We start from the raw sequence: 15,986 nt of genomic DNA, 5'->3' as shown, positions 1-15,986 counted from the left end.
GCCTTCATATTAAAAGGCCATATGCAGTTACTGAACGGACAATTAGAGCATGAACAGTAACTCTCAGGGACATCTGTATTCAAAGCAAAACCAAATATAACTTACCAAGCTGTGAAACAGCCAACTAACCAAAGCTGCTTATCAAACTAAGACAAAATGTGTAAGATCAAAAAAAAAAAAATGAAAGAAAAAAAGAAATTCATGTAGATGCCTTAGCATAAATTCTAATGACTTTCCACTCTTCTTATTTTCTGGTTCTTAAAGCCACATTTCCCTATGGTAGGTCTCTGTGGGTTTCTCTCTTACTCATGCAATCATCTCCAGGTCAATATGGGTAGAACAGAAAGACCCTAAACTTTCCAGGAGAAAAAAAATCTGACTTCAGTATTTTGCTCTGCCTGGTAGCAGTAACCCAGACGACACCAAGAGTGCAGCTTGTGCAGAAAGCATGACTGTTCAGTGGTTTATGCTCTTATCTTTCACTGACCTTACAAATACTTTTAATATGTATTTTGAAGTTCTTGAAATTTTAAAGTTTTCCTGATATAACAGATCACCTGTTCATTCTGAGCATTTCAGCATATCTTCAGTCAAGTCCATCATCACAGAAGGTAGCTAATGAGTGGCATTAGATTTTACAGCTCACAGACACAACAGAGAGCCATTTGTTTAGATTTTTGTTAGCAGTCATTTTCAAAAGCTCAATAAACTCTCCAGCAATCAACTTGCCAGCAATATTTTCTCCAGACAGGCAAAAACTGACCTCTTCATGCCAACTCCTAAGGTCACTTTCTCACCCTGAGAAACTGTCCCCAGCTTTCTGTTTGCATTTCCCAACGACCTAAGTACGCCAAGCTGAGGTCATGTTTCCAAACAAATTCTGAAGTGGTGACTTTTGAACTCGTTTGAAAATGCAACCCTGGAATAACAGCTGAAAATTGAGCTTTGAACCTTTAAAACCGTATTGGTTTGCAAGACCCAGATTTTGCAGTAAACATCATGTACACGACAGCTTTATGATAAAAATGTCACAATACTTTTTCTTTTTTAACATAAAGTGAAAATGCATTTCTGACAGTGCTTCAACTTGAGTTATCTGAAGTTATGGACAGCATACAGTCTTTCTACTGCATCTTTCCACCGAGCTCTAAATACTGCTCTTTTCACACTTAATGTGACTGTGAATCATAGAATCAACGAGGTTAGAAGAGACCTCCAAGCTCATCCAGTCCAACCTAGCATCCAGTCCTCTCCAATCAGCCAGCCCATGGCACTAAGTGCCTCAGCCAGGCTTTTGATTGAACACCTCCAGGGACAGCAACTCCACCACCTCCCTGCACAGCCCATTCCAATGTCAATCACCCTCTCTGAGAAGAACTTCCTCCTAATATCAAGCCTAGACCTCCCCTAGCACAACTTGAGGCTTGTCCCCTTGTTCTGTTGCTGGTTGTCTGGCAGAAGAGACCAACCTCACCTGTCTACCACCTCCCTTCAGGTAGTTGTAGACAGCAATGAGGTCTGCCCTGAGCCTCCTCTTCTGCAGGCTGCACACCCCCAGCTCCCTCAGCCTCTCCTCACAGGGCTGTGCTCCAGGCCTCTCATCAGCTTCATTGCTCTTCTCTGGACACCTTCCAGTAGCTCAACATCTCTCTTGAATTGAGGAGCCCAGAACTGGTGGATTTACACCACAGAGTTTGAGATTTACCTGACAAAGGCAAATGATCACACTACTCAGAATTTGGATGTAAAGTGAAATTATTATTTCCACAAGTAGGTGCCATGTTTTGGGAATTACCTGCCTCCCCATACGGTTAGGAATTCACTCAGACTAAACTCAGCCATCTGAAAGTTTAGGAATGAAGCTGTATTTATAGCTTTGAAAATTGACAAGCAAAATAAATACAATATATACAGGTATATTTACAACTTGCTTTAATACACAAGTTAAAAGTAATACAGAGATTACCCCCTCCCAACAGCAGACTATCCAAGAAGGAGTCCCAATCACCCTTCCACCTTCTCTCCATCCCCTCCCTTATTGCAAAATCCCTGTTATGTGTAGGGTGAGCTGGAAAATATGAGCAAGAGGCCTTAGAAGCAGAGTGATTAGTTGGGAATATGCAGGTTCAGGCAGAAGAGACTGACCTTATCTTTATGTTCTTGCTTTTATATGTCTAAGCAAAATCTATGAGTGAAATACACATCACTATAGTTCTTCTTTTCACAGCAAATGATCTAATTTCTCTTATTAAATTATTCCCATTAGCCCCAAACCAGCACAGTAGACTAAAAGGCAATAAACATATTCAAATAGATATACAAATATACAACCAGACAACAGTCCAGGTATCCCCCTGGACAAAGCCCAGGTTGTCACAATATTATCACACAATCACACAATTTCTTAGACTGGAAAAGACCTTCAAGCTCATCAAGTCCAATCATTAGTTTCACACTGACAAATCCTTGACTAAACCAAACCCCTCAGCACATCTAATCACTATGAATCGCTATGGTTGCAAAAGACCACCAGGAGCATCCAGTCCAACCTTCATCCCAGCATCCTTAATCACTAGATCATAGCCTCAAGCTCCACATCCACTCTCTTTTTAAACGCCTCCAGGGATGGCAACTCCACCACCTCCCTGGGCAACCTGTTCCAGTAAAGAACTTCTCCCAACATCCAACCTAAACCTCCCCTGATGCAACTTGAGGCCATTATCTCTCTCTTCTTACTATAGCCTAGATAGTGATCGGCGCACAGCAAGCAAGGCCAGAGGAAGAGACGGTGGCAAAAGCAAGTGAGAGAGACAGGAACACTCTGAACCTCAGATTACATAGGAAAATCATAAGCCAATAATATGGGATAAATATCTCATATGTACTGTTCAGCCTCTTTTGGGGACATACTCTTGAGTTCTCTCAAGCACTTTTATTTACAATGTACAATTTGGACACTAGTCTTAAACTGTGACATCTGGTTCTTGTGCTTCAGGCTCTGTGAGCAGCAGTACATCCTTTAAAATGCTTTTAGATGAACCTAAGGCTGAGAACAAATTTGATTAAGTATACAGGGTTTTTCCAGCATCGAGTGATTTAATTCTGTGGACAAGTCCTCAGGTATGTCAGAAACAAGTAAACATTATTAAGCATTTCTCTGAAGCCATAATTACAATAACCAACACTTTTCTATTGAACCCAAATCAGGACACACCTGGGTTTCTGCTGCTGTGTAACTGCTGGATTGTGTTTCCTGCTGGCTTCAATAGGTTTTTGTCACTTAAAGTCTTTGCTAATACTCTGAGACACACAGCAGTTTTTTTCCTTGGCATGATCCAAGTTAAAACTGCATCAGGTCTTTGTTTGGAAAGAAAAACATAGGCTAGCAACTAAGGTCTCAAATGTTACAAAACACTTAGCAGAGAAACATTGCATTAGCATTCTTTCTTAGTGTTAAATAAAAGACAAACCCAAACAACAGAATGGATTAATGAGGATTTGCTAAGCTATAAATAGTAGGCTTCAGCCCACGTTTCATTTGGGGGATTGAATATTTTCCTTTGTTTACAATTCTGCCTACCCATTTACCTGAAATAATGTCAGTGCTAAACCACCAATCCCAGCAGTTAACAGCTGACAGAAGGCTGCTTATGATCAATACCTCCTTTTTTTTTTCCTCAAGACTCAATGAACTTCTGTATTACTTAAAGCATAACCCCAGTTTATTTCTATGGCTTTCTCTACTAAGATTTCTTTTCCTCAAATAAGACTCAAAAACTGGCTTGTAGATACTCTGTTATTACTCTATTTTCTAATGCATCACATCACATGGGATTATAGGGGAGTATCACTCAAATTAAATTTACTCCTGAGAGACACAATAACTTTCAATCAAACCACAGGTACTCAGCATCCAGCACAAACAGGCCTATAATGCAAGATGAATGAATGAGGGGGAGCACAAACACTGTGAGACTATAGATTCAGTCAACTGGGGCAGAACAAATTACCATTGCTGGATGCAAATAGTTACAGCCTTAGAAAAACTACTCTGATTAACTGAATAACTCACAAATTCTGTGTGATCCCAAGAATAAATATTTCTCAGAACGCAGTTCCCCAGAAATAGCCCTGTGATGAAATGATGCCTGCTTCCCAGATCCAGATTCAAGTGGCCCTCAGACAGAAATGTGTGAGCACTAGCTTAATGTTATTTGTGCTAGTTTGAAGCTAGCTAGGATGTTTTGGTGAGAAGGACTAGATTACAGGCTGAGAAAGGAAAACAATGGTGATGTCTACTGCCCTCATAGCCTTGCTGAGATGCATAAGAATCAAAACATAGATAAGGCACTTCTCCTGCTGGGGAGCTCTGAGCTGCATCTCTCTCTCTAACCTCACCCTCTGTCTCTCTGACTAAGCCACTTAGCTTCCTAACACTCTGGCTGAACCTCCATTCCTCCTTGGGACTGGGGTAAGGTTGAGAGGGGTAGGGGGAAGGTGAAGGGGAGGTTGGGAGCCCCTCCTGGGGACTCAGGTTTCTGGGAGGGCTGCTGTGTTTCTGTATTACCTTTTACCTTGTCTATTTCTGTATATACTGTAAATATCTGCTTGTATATTGTGCTAGCTGTAAATAATAAGCTTCATTGAATTTCCAGAGCTGGCTGAGTCTAGTCTGGGTGATTTCCAAAGTGGGGGGGAGGGGGTAGGAAACACCCAAACCATCACATTATTATACTAGTCTTCAAGAATAATAGTTAGGACATAACCCTTAGCAAAACATCCATAGCTTTGCTGTTAGGTAGTTTTCAAGCTTCTCCTGACCGCTTGCCTCTCCATCACTACATCCAGACATTAGGAAAGCTGGTAATTAGAAAATTGGAGAGGTGCAAAAAGAGTACTAAACCCCCAGCAGAGAGAAACCCTCTGTGATTAAGCATATCTGCATGGCTAAAGTTCTTCCCACCCAGCAGTCAAATCGCTTGTGCATGGGGTCCTTCCGAGAGCAGAATTCCAACTGCTGACCCTGAGTTGCCTTCAATTAAGAAAAAAAAAATCCCTTGATGACAGAAGCTTCTGACAGCATTGTCTTAGAGTCCACCCCATTGGAAAGGTCTGTTCATACTTCAGCTAAAATGGCCTCTTTACTTGTTAAGATGCTCATCCTGCTTGTGTTTGTCTCGGCCAGTCACACACAGAGGACGAATTAAAGCAACTGTGAGAGTATCAGCTGCAGGAGTTGTGGGGAATTAGCAGGCTTTGAGATATTTGTTTTCTAAAGTTGAGACAAGATAATTGTGTGGATTCTTCTTGCTTTAAGGACGTTAAGGTGTTTTCAGGAAACTTTTCATCCCAAGCTAATACTTAATTGCTCATAAAAGCATATGCTCAGTGATCTCATCTTAGACACCATAGTTTCTGCTCAGACGCCGGCTTTGGATGCTGTTTTAACTGTCTGTGAAAACTGCTGGTTTTATAAGAACTGGAGCATTATCAACCTTTATGTTTGTCCTCTGAACAGAAAAAAAATCATCATGACTTGCACCTAAAATATAACCACTTAAAGAAGTGATCATAACCTGATATAAATCACGACATACGCAGAAAGGAGAATTTCAAGGCAATACACAAAGTGCCTACAATCTACTGGGGCTCATTCTTTCAGTGCTGCTTTGTCACGCAGGAAGGTGTCTATTACTCCTTCAGATGATCCCAGTATACTTGGCTTGAGCCTAGTTCCTGGTGGGATATTTTGTCCTTTTATTCTGATCTAAAAGAGTTGCTTCCTAAATTTTTTTTTTTTTTTGGTACCTGTTGATAGTCAATTTACATCATCTGTACTGGGCTAGGGAAAAAAAACAAGACAGCTCTGACAAGTGTCCTGTGCCAGCTAAATATTTTTTTTGCTTGTATTACATGTTTGATTACTGCTTTTCTAAGCTGTAGTAATTTTTTATTAGGTCATTTTAGGCCTACTATCTCCTCCCCTGAAATATGAAAAAAAAACCCACACAAAGAAAAAACAAAAACACCAAACAGAACAACAATGTTGCAACAAGTCTAGTTGATTGGATAGGGCAGGGTGCTAGGTTGGACTGGATGATCTTGGAGGTCTCTTCCAACCTGGTTGATTCCATGATTCTAAGATTCATATCTGAGTCAGAGAAAAATGAGATTAAAAAATATTTATGATTTAGATAAGCTGTGACCTAAAAATTCTACTAAGAATTGATACTCCTGCTCTTCAGAAGGACTGTGATCCATATGCTTGGTCCTACAAAAGAGCAAGAGCCTTGCAGAAATCTGTATTTATGAATAATTCTATATGCAAGAACATGCCACAGAATATGCTAGAAATACACATTGGTGTGTGAAGTGAAAAGAGTTATCCAGAAAGGTACTCATGTGAATCACCTGGTTGCAGGCCAGGAAAATAATGCTGCATGTTCCAGTCCACATAATGAGAACTTGCTCATCTAGCACATGCTGTTGACTTCAGGACAGCATACCTGGAGCTGTTCAAGGCAGGATTGGATGTGGCACTTGGTGCCATGGTCTAGCCTTGAGCTCTGTGGTAAAGGGTTGGACTTGATTATCTATGAGGTCTCTTCCAACCTTGGTGATACTGTGATTACTTTTGACAAGAAATAAATTGTGGCCCAGTTAGCACAAAATGAACAAAGGTCCCAAAAAGACAGTTGTCTCTTGTCCTGAAATTGGTTTTTCATTATATCATAAACCAGTTCCTATCTCAACAGACTTAGATTGCTTTCAAAACCAAACACTGTTCACCCTCCTACAGTAAACCATGGAGAACTCAGTAGGATGCATGCACAACCTTCTGGAGAACGGAAATGGTCTCTCACTACACATCTAAGGACCCATCACTACAAGAAAGCTATGTGAAGTCTACAGTACAAATAATAGGCAATTTTAAAGGGGGGGAGGGAAGAAAAAAAAGTAGCTACATAAGTTGCTTATGAAAGAAATAATTCCCATTTAAATTTCACTCTCATTGTACACACAAGGATGTATTGTTTTCTCTCTATATATATATTTATATAGAGACAGACATTCACATTCTCACTTCAAAACACCACTTTGTATTAAAGTTTGTGTGTAAAGTCCAAATCAATTCACTTTCTGCAAAGGTAAAATTTTATACCTCACTTTATAGTATCATTCTCTGTGCTTAATGAGGAAAGCTCACAGAGCTAAAAATATCTCCCTTCATTGCTTATTAACTCATTTTAGCTACAAAACAAACAATCTCAGCTTCCACAGCAAAGGGTGTGGATATTCAGCACCTGGGGGAAAACAAGGCACCTCATTTCTCCTGAATGTATGTATGCATATGTGTAATATGGACATATAAAGCATATATTGCTGCATGCAAAGTAATATGATGTACAGTACATCTAAAGACTTTGAGAAGAGCTGCAGATATTCAGTATGAAGAAATCTGATCATGCTTGCATGGCAGTCAGTGTAAGGAGGCAGGTTTGTACCTGCAAATCTATTGGTTCTTGTAAGTTTTGTGCGTGCCCGTGCTGATCTAAGAATGAACCCTTCAACCACTGTGTTGTCTGGGGGGGTTTAAGCTATCTTGCTAGCAGCTGAATCCTACATTATTTATGTCCCAAGAGAATGCTATACCAATTTAGCTGAGGGTTGTTTTACAGTTAAAGCAGTAAGGGAAATCCAGTGACCTTAACCTTTATTGTAACCCTCTCTTAATTTCAACTGCCTGGGGTCAGGTGGAAGTAGAGATTATAAAACACAGCAATGATCTTCCAGACTCTAAAATAACATGACTTTTGTAATTAAAGTGATATTACTGTGCAGTGATCCAGCTTTGTTTTACACTCCATAAAAGCCTATAAGCTTGCAAGAACCACTCTGTTCTTTTGGTACACAGGCACACATATTTGTGTGGCTTGCCTGGGTTGTCAGATGAGACTGCAAAATATCTGCAACACACTGGGTTTGTAGCCTTAGCTAATGGCTGCTGTTGGCGAGATGTGCAACATATGCCTGTTTAAAGATTCATTCATTGCTTTCAGGTTTTGGGAAATGCTGTAAATTTTACTTGCCAGCCCACAGCCTAAATCCTGCCTCATGAGCAATAGGCACACACAGTCCAGCTGCATGAATCTACCAGAGGCGCAAAGAATGAGTCAGCGTCTTCAGAGCCAACCCATAACACTGCATTCCAAGGCTTAGGTTATGCTGCACCATGCCATATTTTCCCTGATTTAAGCCACTGTCACAACATTTGCCCACATGCAATAGTTTCACCACATTCATCACTCAGTCATCACTCAACACATGTCTCGGTGAACTTTCTTGATGAACAACGTTCCTCTCGCCTAGTAATATTTCTTTCTTCGGATAGTAAGCATATCCATTGCTGGGCATACAGAAACTACTACTTGCTGCTGACCCATTTCATTCCTACTTGTTTGAGAAATGTCAAAAGCAAAGCTCAAGTCTAGCTGACTAGAAAACAGTTTCTGCATGAGGCACAGAGTCTTGGAAACTCCAGCCAGCCGTAAAGGGTAAAACATGATTTAACTGGATCGCACTTCTGCCAGTGCTGGTCGTGCTACAGTTGCTACAGTCAAATGTCAATAGCTATAATACAAAAGTTTTATTTCAACTAAATGAATAGATAAATGTAGCAAAAGGTCTTAAGGGCTGATCTTTTCCACTGCACTGTGGGGAGGTAGGGAAACAGCAGACTGGTGTAGGAAAGACAGCATAACATGGTGATCACATCACTTAGCTTGGAAAACACAAAACTGGGCAGCATATCTCAATGTTAATTTTAACTCTTTGAGTTGTAAGGGACTCAAGAGGTTGTAGATACAAAGCCATAACTACTGGGAACATCTACAGGCACTGTTGGAAAGAGCCCCACATTCAGAGGATGCCATTATAAGTCTCTTTCAAGCTCAGGAGCCCTGTTGTGAAGATGCAATCTAAAGACATCAGAGCTGGGTGAGTTTCTATATAGCATTGCACCTTGCTGCACAGACATACCTTGTGCAGGAGTTTATAAATAATTTCTGAGCTGTAGTTCTCCATCCCTTGGGGACTGCAACACACTTGTACTTCAAAAGGCTTTGAGAAGGATAAAGGCTGTAAAGATAATGCCATCACTTAGCTATTAGGAAGCAGAACACACATAGAAATCTTTCACAGATGTGTGCCTAGAGGCCAGGTACCAATGTAGATGATGTTTTTTACCTCTTTGAAACCCATATATTGACCAGCATCCTCCCACCAAGGGAGCCTTACACACTCCTTAGGAGCAATTCAGATCAAGAAGGACCCCTTGTTCCCAGATGCATGTATCTTAGTCATAGCCATTCCAAGACATCAATGCTATCTCCACAGGCAAGAGGTGCTGCCAACACTACCTGCAAGCCAGACTTCATGGCTGGCCACAGAGGGTAGGTAGGAGTGAAGTCAGAAGTAGACTCATCAGGCTGTCACCCAGCTTTTGCTTAAGAAAACTTTTTCCCATCCCCACTTCACGCAACATTTCAGCTCTGACTCGTGTTGCCGCAACAAGGTGTATGGCTTGCCCAAGATGCCCTTTCCTCAGTTTGTATCTCTCAAACAACTGGGTTGCAGGTGACCATAATTATTCACCAGGTCAGTGTTTCACACAGTTAGGGCTGGCTGTGAATACTTTGCAATACCTTGTGACTGTGCCATGCTTATTTCCTCTAGAAAAGCCAATTAACTGTAAACACAGACTGTAAATACACATTCCACACAGAGATAAGCTACATAAAGCAAGAGTATGAGAGCTAACAACCTTTAAGAGAAAAACCATTTCCAGAAATGTGACCTGTCATGCAAACAACAGTCATTAATAGCCAAAAAATCCAGCAGCCATCTTCAGTTCCACCTCTGCCACCTCGGTTTTCATAGCCACTAGCCCTTCCTTCTCCCAGTTTACACTGGAGACACTGGTGGCCTAACCATTCCAGCACATGCTGGAATGCTCATTCAAAATTAATTGCTGGGACTCTCATCAGCCCCAGCTTCATGTCCCCACAGTGCCTCACCAGCTTCTGCGCCTGCCTCTGGACTGCTCAGCAGAGAATGTCTCTCGCATTCCTATACTAATCTGGGAAGCAGATAGCAGAAAAAGCAAACCAGAAGCAATCTTTCCTCTGTGAAGATTACAGTTAGAGCCCTTGCAGATGGCCTGCAGCTCCTTAGAGATTTTATGCAAGTCTTGAATATGGCAAGGGGCAAGAGGAGTACTCACAAGAGAGGAGCACAAATAATTCTGGGAAGAAGCCAAAAGTCTAAGAATAAAAGCTAAGCAACGGAAGGCAGAAAGGAAGAGAATATTAATTCAATTTAAAGCAGGTTTCTGGTGCATCACCAAGTCACTGAGCAGTTATGTCATTTTAAGTCATGGCAGAAAACCCCCACTGTTGTCCTTGTGTACAGAAAAAAGTGAGATTGAATTCTTTAGTCTCAAGATGCAGTCATGCAGATAAGGGCCAGTAAATACTAGAAAGACACAAAGATCCAAGATGAACTATCCATGACAAACAGATTTGAATGAAGAAGCAGCCCAAAGAAGAGGAAGAACACAGGATGATTTCTTTCACTTTGACTTTCACTCAGAGGTAGCCACAGAGTTATCCCCTGTGCTAGAATTGTGTTGTAGAAACCCTTACATAGTGTAAATCACACTGAAAAAAAGCCAGTGGTCCCAAGACATAGGAATGCAGTGGAAATCTTCATGCTCTTCCTATAGCACAAAGAGAATGGGGATGCAGCTCTTTTTGCAGGTAACCACTTGTGCGTCCCTTGCAGAAAACTAAGGAAGGAGATGAAATCTGTTCAAACATTTCACCCAGGTGAAAAGGTTGAACTAGGTAGCATTTCTCTGCCATAGCAAGCAGCAGCTATTTCTTGCTGCCTTTTTTACCAGGCTCTGCCTGACAAAGCAACTTGCTCTGCATGTACCAGGAACATGGTTCTATTCATCCCACAAATTCCTCATTCAATCTCCCATCTACAAAATTCTCATACCCTTTCTTTCCGTACACCTTGTATCATCTCCTGCTAAAGCTCTGCTTTACATAAATGCACTGCTGTGAGTAACTGAATTCTGAAATTGACCATAAAATCCCTCAAAGATTTTACTTAAGACAAAAATCTTTAGCTTACTGAAAGTGTTAGAGGTGACCTCTGGCATAAAAAGTAATGTGGCAGTAAAGGGGTTAGTATCTAAAAATATATTCAAATCTGATGCATGATCATAATTCAAGAACTGGCAATCATTTTCCAACCTCCTATGCAGAACACAGCTATTATTCCTATGACTATCTCTTTAAGGAGCCAAGTTACAGAAGTAGGAGATCTCTTGAGACAAGTTCTAATAAATCTTCCCTGACTTGTCTTTCAAGCAGGAAGAAAAATCCATCTATGAAAAGGCTTCAAGGCAAAATGTTACCCAACTTCAGATTCAAACTTTTTCATTTCTTTGAAGAGATGTAAAGTCGTCTCCAGGTTCTTGATGTTACTTGTTCTGAGCAGTGGATGTAGAGATGCTGCTCTAGGGGAAACACCTTCCACTCTGCCATTGTTGATCTTAAAATACAGTGTAGTATAAACACAGGGAATCACAGCATTTTAAGATACAAATTACACACTCACGATACACAGAGTAGTGCTGCGTAGACATTTGAAAGAGAATCTGATCAGCAGTATCTGATTTGCAACAGATAAGTTCAATTCAGTACGACCCCTGTGTGAGAGCTGAGTTGTCAGCACCTTCACTGAACTCCAGAAAGGGAGCAAGCTTTGCCTGGTTTGGTTTGCTGGATGTTGTTACACTAAGCTCTTTTGTTGTTGCAGTAACTTTTTTTGTTGTTACAGTAAACTCTTTTGGGTTTTGTTTTATAACCAATTTCTTCGACCTTCACCTACAAAGGCAGTTTTTATGCTGAAATATGCGATCAACCTACACAGCAAAACAGAAAACTCAAGATTTACTGCATTGGTTTCTGATTTTTTTCTAGTAAATTGGAGAACTTGCATCTCTGTTACTTTTGCTAATAAAAAAGCCAGACTGTAGAAGCAAAATGCACAGCAGCTGAAATTCTAAGAGTCCACAGATGTTTAAATATATCTGTCACTACTGAAAATTATCTCCAAAATGTGTAGGTACCCATACAGGAATTACCAGAAGCTTTGTGTTCAAACCAGGAATGGAAATACACATGGAAAATCCACCAACACAAAGGAAATAGGATAATAGCTATTTTCTAGCCAGACAAAATCCACAGCCACAATAACAAGATACTTTCTCACTGATCACATGGAAACCTGTCCTTTTATTGTTGTTGGGTTTTTTTTCCTATACCATTGACAGCCCCAAGATGGAATTTTCCACTTTGGAACAATAGGAGTGAACAAAGAACTGACATAAAGTAGCCTAAGAAACCAAAACAATAGTGCAGCGTTCCAGTAAAGAGAGATGAAAGGTCAGACTCTGATCCCAGACAGATGACACTAGCATAGACATTAGCATCTGCTAGGTAGTCAAGAGTGGTTTGTGTTATAACAGCCAACACCCCCCAAAGTCCAAAATGAAGTACCTGCCAAGAAAAAGGTACTCACAGTTCCACTTCACTAGAACGCATAACTTCTCTGCCTTTTAAGAAGAATAGAAAGTCATCTCTGCTTGCTTATAGGTGAAGACTAATGAATTTAAGCAGACCTGAACAGTGATTGTCTGTGAGATTAAGAAACTCAGGTGTCCTCACTTTGCTGGGCCAGTCACAGGCCAGCCATGGACTGCAGGTCATCAGCAGCTCTGAGTCAGACAGGACACCTGGTTGGAGTTGGCTGCAGCTGTGTCCCAGACCACGAGCATCAGTGTCTCTATAAAAGGGGAAGTTTACTGAAGACTTACTGCTTGAGCTTCTCCTGAGCTTGTTCCCTCTTCTTCCTTCTCCTGAAGACAGCCTTCCTGTTAATTGTGACCACTGCCCCTCTGCTGGGCTGAATATAGCTTTCTATACTTTAAATTGACACTAGTAGTACTTCAGTTGTTCTCAGTTCAGTCTCTGGGCCTCCTCTCCTTTTCCTCATTCCCTTTCTCTGCTGGGGAGGGGGCCTCAGGTGGTACAGTAACTGCTAAAATTTAGCTCTGCATATGAGCTAAGCATAAACATCATGTCATGCAGTAAATCATGATTCATTTTCATCCCTCACTAACAGTGAGATGCCTTAGAGTGATGAATAAGATTTTGATCTGCGTCTAGTTGAATCCTTGCCCAAGTCAGGTCTTTTTCCCAGTAACAAGTATAAGTCACCCCAAGGAAATGATGACTCTACATTGGTAATTCAGTAGACTCATCTCTATAAAACTTAGACTCTTTCAAGACTATTGCTCAGTTAATCCCATGCTTTTTGCAGATGAGCACAGCTGCAAACAAACTGAATATTGCTGTAAGAAAACTTTGCTCAGCTCTCCTCCAGGAAAATGGCATCTATTCCTCTCCACCCACAGAGCCCAGCTAGAACATGATGGAGCATATGGCATCAAAAGGACAACCACAACCAGCAAAGAGCACATACACACTCCTGCAGAGTAAGTGCTTTCAAAGCAAACCTAGCAGTTCATACAGTTAAGCTGATCCTGACTTTATTTAGCATTTCTATGGTGCTCAGCATATTCACATCACAGTGCAGCACTGTGAGCAGTGCAGTAGCAGGTGTAAGGCAACTTGGGTCTGCAGCAGAGAGCACAAGCTACCGACTGGCCTCTTCTGTGGTTGTTAACTGGGAACAGCTCAGCACTTCCAATGTGAGTCTGACCATCCCCCTTGTGATGGATGGATAATCCTTAGGTTTTGCATAATCGACAAGTCCATTTCATTTGGTTTAAGCAACTATGACACTAAAAGAGCATCTCTCATTGAAAGCATTTCCCATTCCCATCACACTGTTTTGTACTCACAAACAACATCAAGCATTTTTGGCAGTGGTAGGAGTCCGCCACTTGTTCCTGTCTCACACCACCACCTAACTTTTCTTATTGAACAAAGTTGTCTTCATAAAGCTAATATCCCACTGCATGCCACTCTATTCATTTCAGGGCTCTTTATCTTTTTTATTACCTACCTACCGATTTTTCTGCCAAGACCTTTTCATGATTGATCTGTTACAACTGTATTAGAAACTGTTCATTTACAGAAGGCCCGAGGAGTGGGTTACATTTACTCTCAATGTAATTAAACTGACAGCAATGGCTTTATCCCAAGGGAAAAAAATACCTGACTGTGTACATTCACAATAAATAATTAATTTTGAAATTACTCAATTGCTTTCATATCTCTTGTTTCTCTTCTAGAGAGCACCTACAGGATGGCCAAGGGATCAGGCCCAGCCACCATGGCTTTAGGAAGGGCTGGTCCTGCCTGACCAACTCAATCTCCTTTTATGAGCAAGTAACCTGTCTGATAAATGTGGGGCAGGCTGTAGATGTAGTCTACCTGGACTTTAGCAAAGCCTTTGCCACCATCTGCCACAACAAGCTCCTGGCAAAGCGGGCAGCTTGGACAGATTCACTCTGATATGATCAAGAACTGGCTCAGAGAGTGGTGGTGAGTAGTGCCACATCCAGCTGGCAGCTGTCACTAGTGGTGTCCCCCAAGGATCAATGCTGGGCCCAGTCAAGTTCAATATCTTTATTGATGATCTGGACAAGGGGATTGAGTCCATCATCAGTAAAGAAGCTAGGAACAGGTGTGAATCTGTTGGAGGGTAGGAGAGCACTGCAGAGGGACTATGACAGGTTGGATGGGTGGGCAGAGGCCAATGGGATGAGATTTAAACAAGGCTGAGTGCAGGGTGCTACACTTTGGCCACAACAACCCCAAGCAGCACCTACAGGCTAGGGACAGAATGGCTGGAGAGCAGCCAGGAAGAAAGACACCTGGGGGTACTGGTAGATAGTAGCTGAACATGAGCCAGCAGGGTGCCCAGGTGGCCAGGAGAGCCAATGGCATCCTGGCCTGGAACAGGAACAGTGTGGCCAGCAGGACAAGGGAGGTTATTCTGCCCCTGTACTCAGCACTGGTCAGGCCACACTTTGAGTACTGTGTCCAGTTCTGGGCTACTCAATTCAAGAGAGATGTTGAGCTACTGGAAGGTGTCCAGAGAGGGGCATGAAGCTGGTGAAGAGCCTGGAGCACAGCCCTGTGAGGAGAGGCTGAGGGAGCTGGGGGTGTGCAGCCTGGAGAAGAGGAGGCTCAGGGCAGACCTCGTTGCTGTTGACAACTACTTGAAGGGAGGTTGTAGTCAGGTGGGAGTCAGTTGGGACACAGGCTCAAGTTGTGCCAGGGGAGGTCCAGGCAGGACGCTAGGAGCAAGTTCTTCACAGAGAGAGTGATTTCCCATTAGAATGGGCTGCCTAAGGAGGTGGAGTCACTGTCCTTGATGGTGTTCAAGAAAAGCTTGGATAAGGCACTTAGTGCCATAGTCTAGTTGACTGGGCAGGGCTGGGTGCTAGGTTGGACTGGATGATCTTGGAGGTCTCTTCCAAACTGGCTGATTCTAGGATTCTAAGGTGCGTACTTAGCAGCGCATCTTAGTCTGGTACATGTCCTTTAGTATCAAAAGATATCAACAATTTCATCAGATCTGTGAGTTAGTGAATTTGATATAAAATATTCTGATCATGAATCTGAATCAGACCTCATTTGGAAACTCAGGTAGGTCAAATTGCTGGCACAGCAGCTGGGCAAGAAACATTGGTTAGCTAAATCCCTCACATACATTTCATTCAATACTTATTGCTATAATGGCAACAAAGATCACAATAACCTGAAGTCACAGAATTTATCTTTCTACACCTACCTTATCACACATCTTGCTCTCTCTTTTCTTTAGTAGTCTGTGTGCTCTTACTACCTCCCCTTATTACTTCCAATCCATGAGAAGTT

The 15,986-nt window shown here is 41.8% G+C and overlaps 1 long non-coding RNA gene across 4 annotated transcripts in view; it reads right to left on the bottom strand.

Annotated features, from left to right (window-relative positions):
• The window catches only part of LOC135189651 (uncharacterized), a 137,013-nt gene that overhangs the window by 50,114 nt on the left and 70,913 nt on the right, over nucleotides 1–15,986 (bottom strand). The window contains exon 5 of one of the 4 annotated variants that reach the window (XR_010308203.1): nucleotides 6,224–6,271. The exons of 2 other annotated variants lie outside the window; for them this stretch is intronic. This is a non-coding gene — a long non-coding RNA (uncharacterized LOC135189651). Of the gene's footprint in view, nucleotides 1–6,223; nucleotides 6,272–8,690; nucleotides 9,139–15,986 lie in introns of those variants that run through there. One more of the 4 variants, XR_010308195.1, reaches the window with a different exon arrangement.

Source organism: Pogoniulus pusillus, chromosome 33 (genome assembly GCF_015220805.1).
Source record: "Pogoniulus pusillus isolate bPogPus1 chromosome 33, bPogPus1.pri, whole genome shotgun sequence".
NCBI lineage: Eukaryota > Metazoa > Chordata > Aves > Piciformes > Lybiidae > Pogoniulus > Pogoniulus pusillus.
This window is presented reverse-complemented; position numbering and strand designations above follow the sequence as displayed.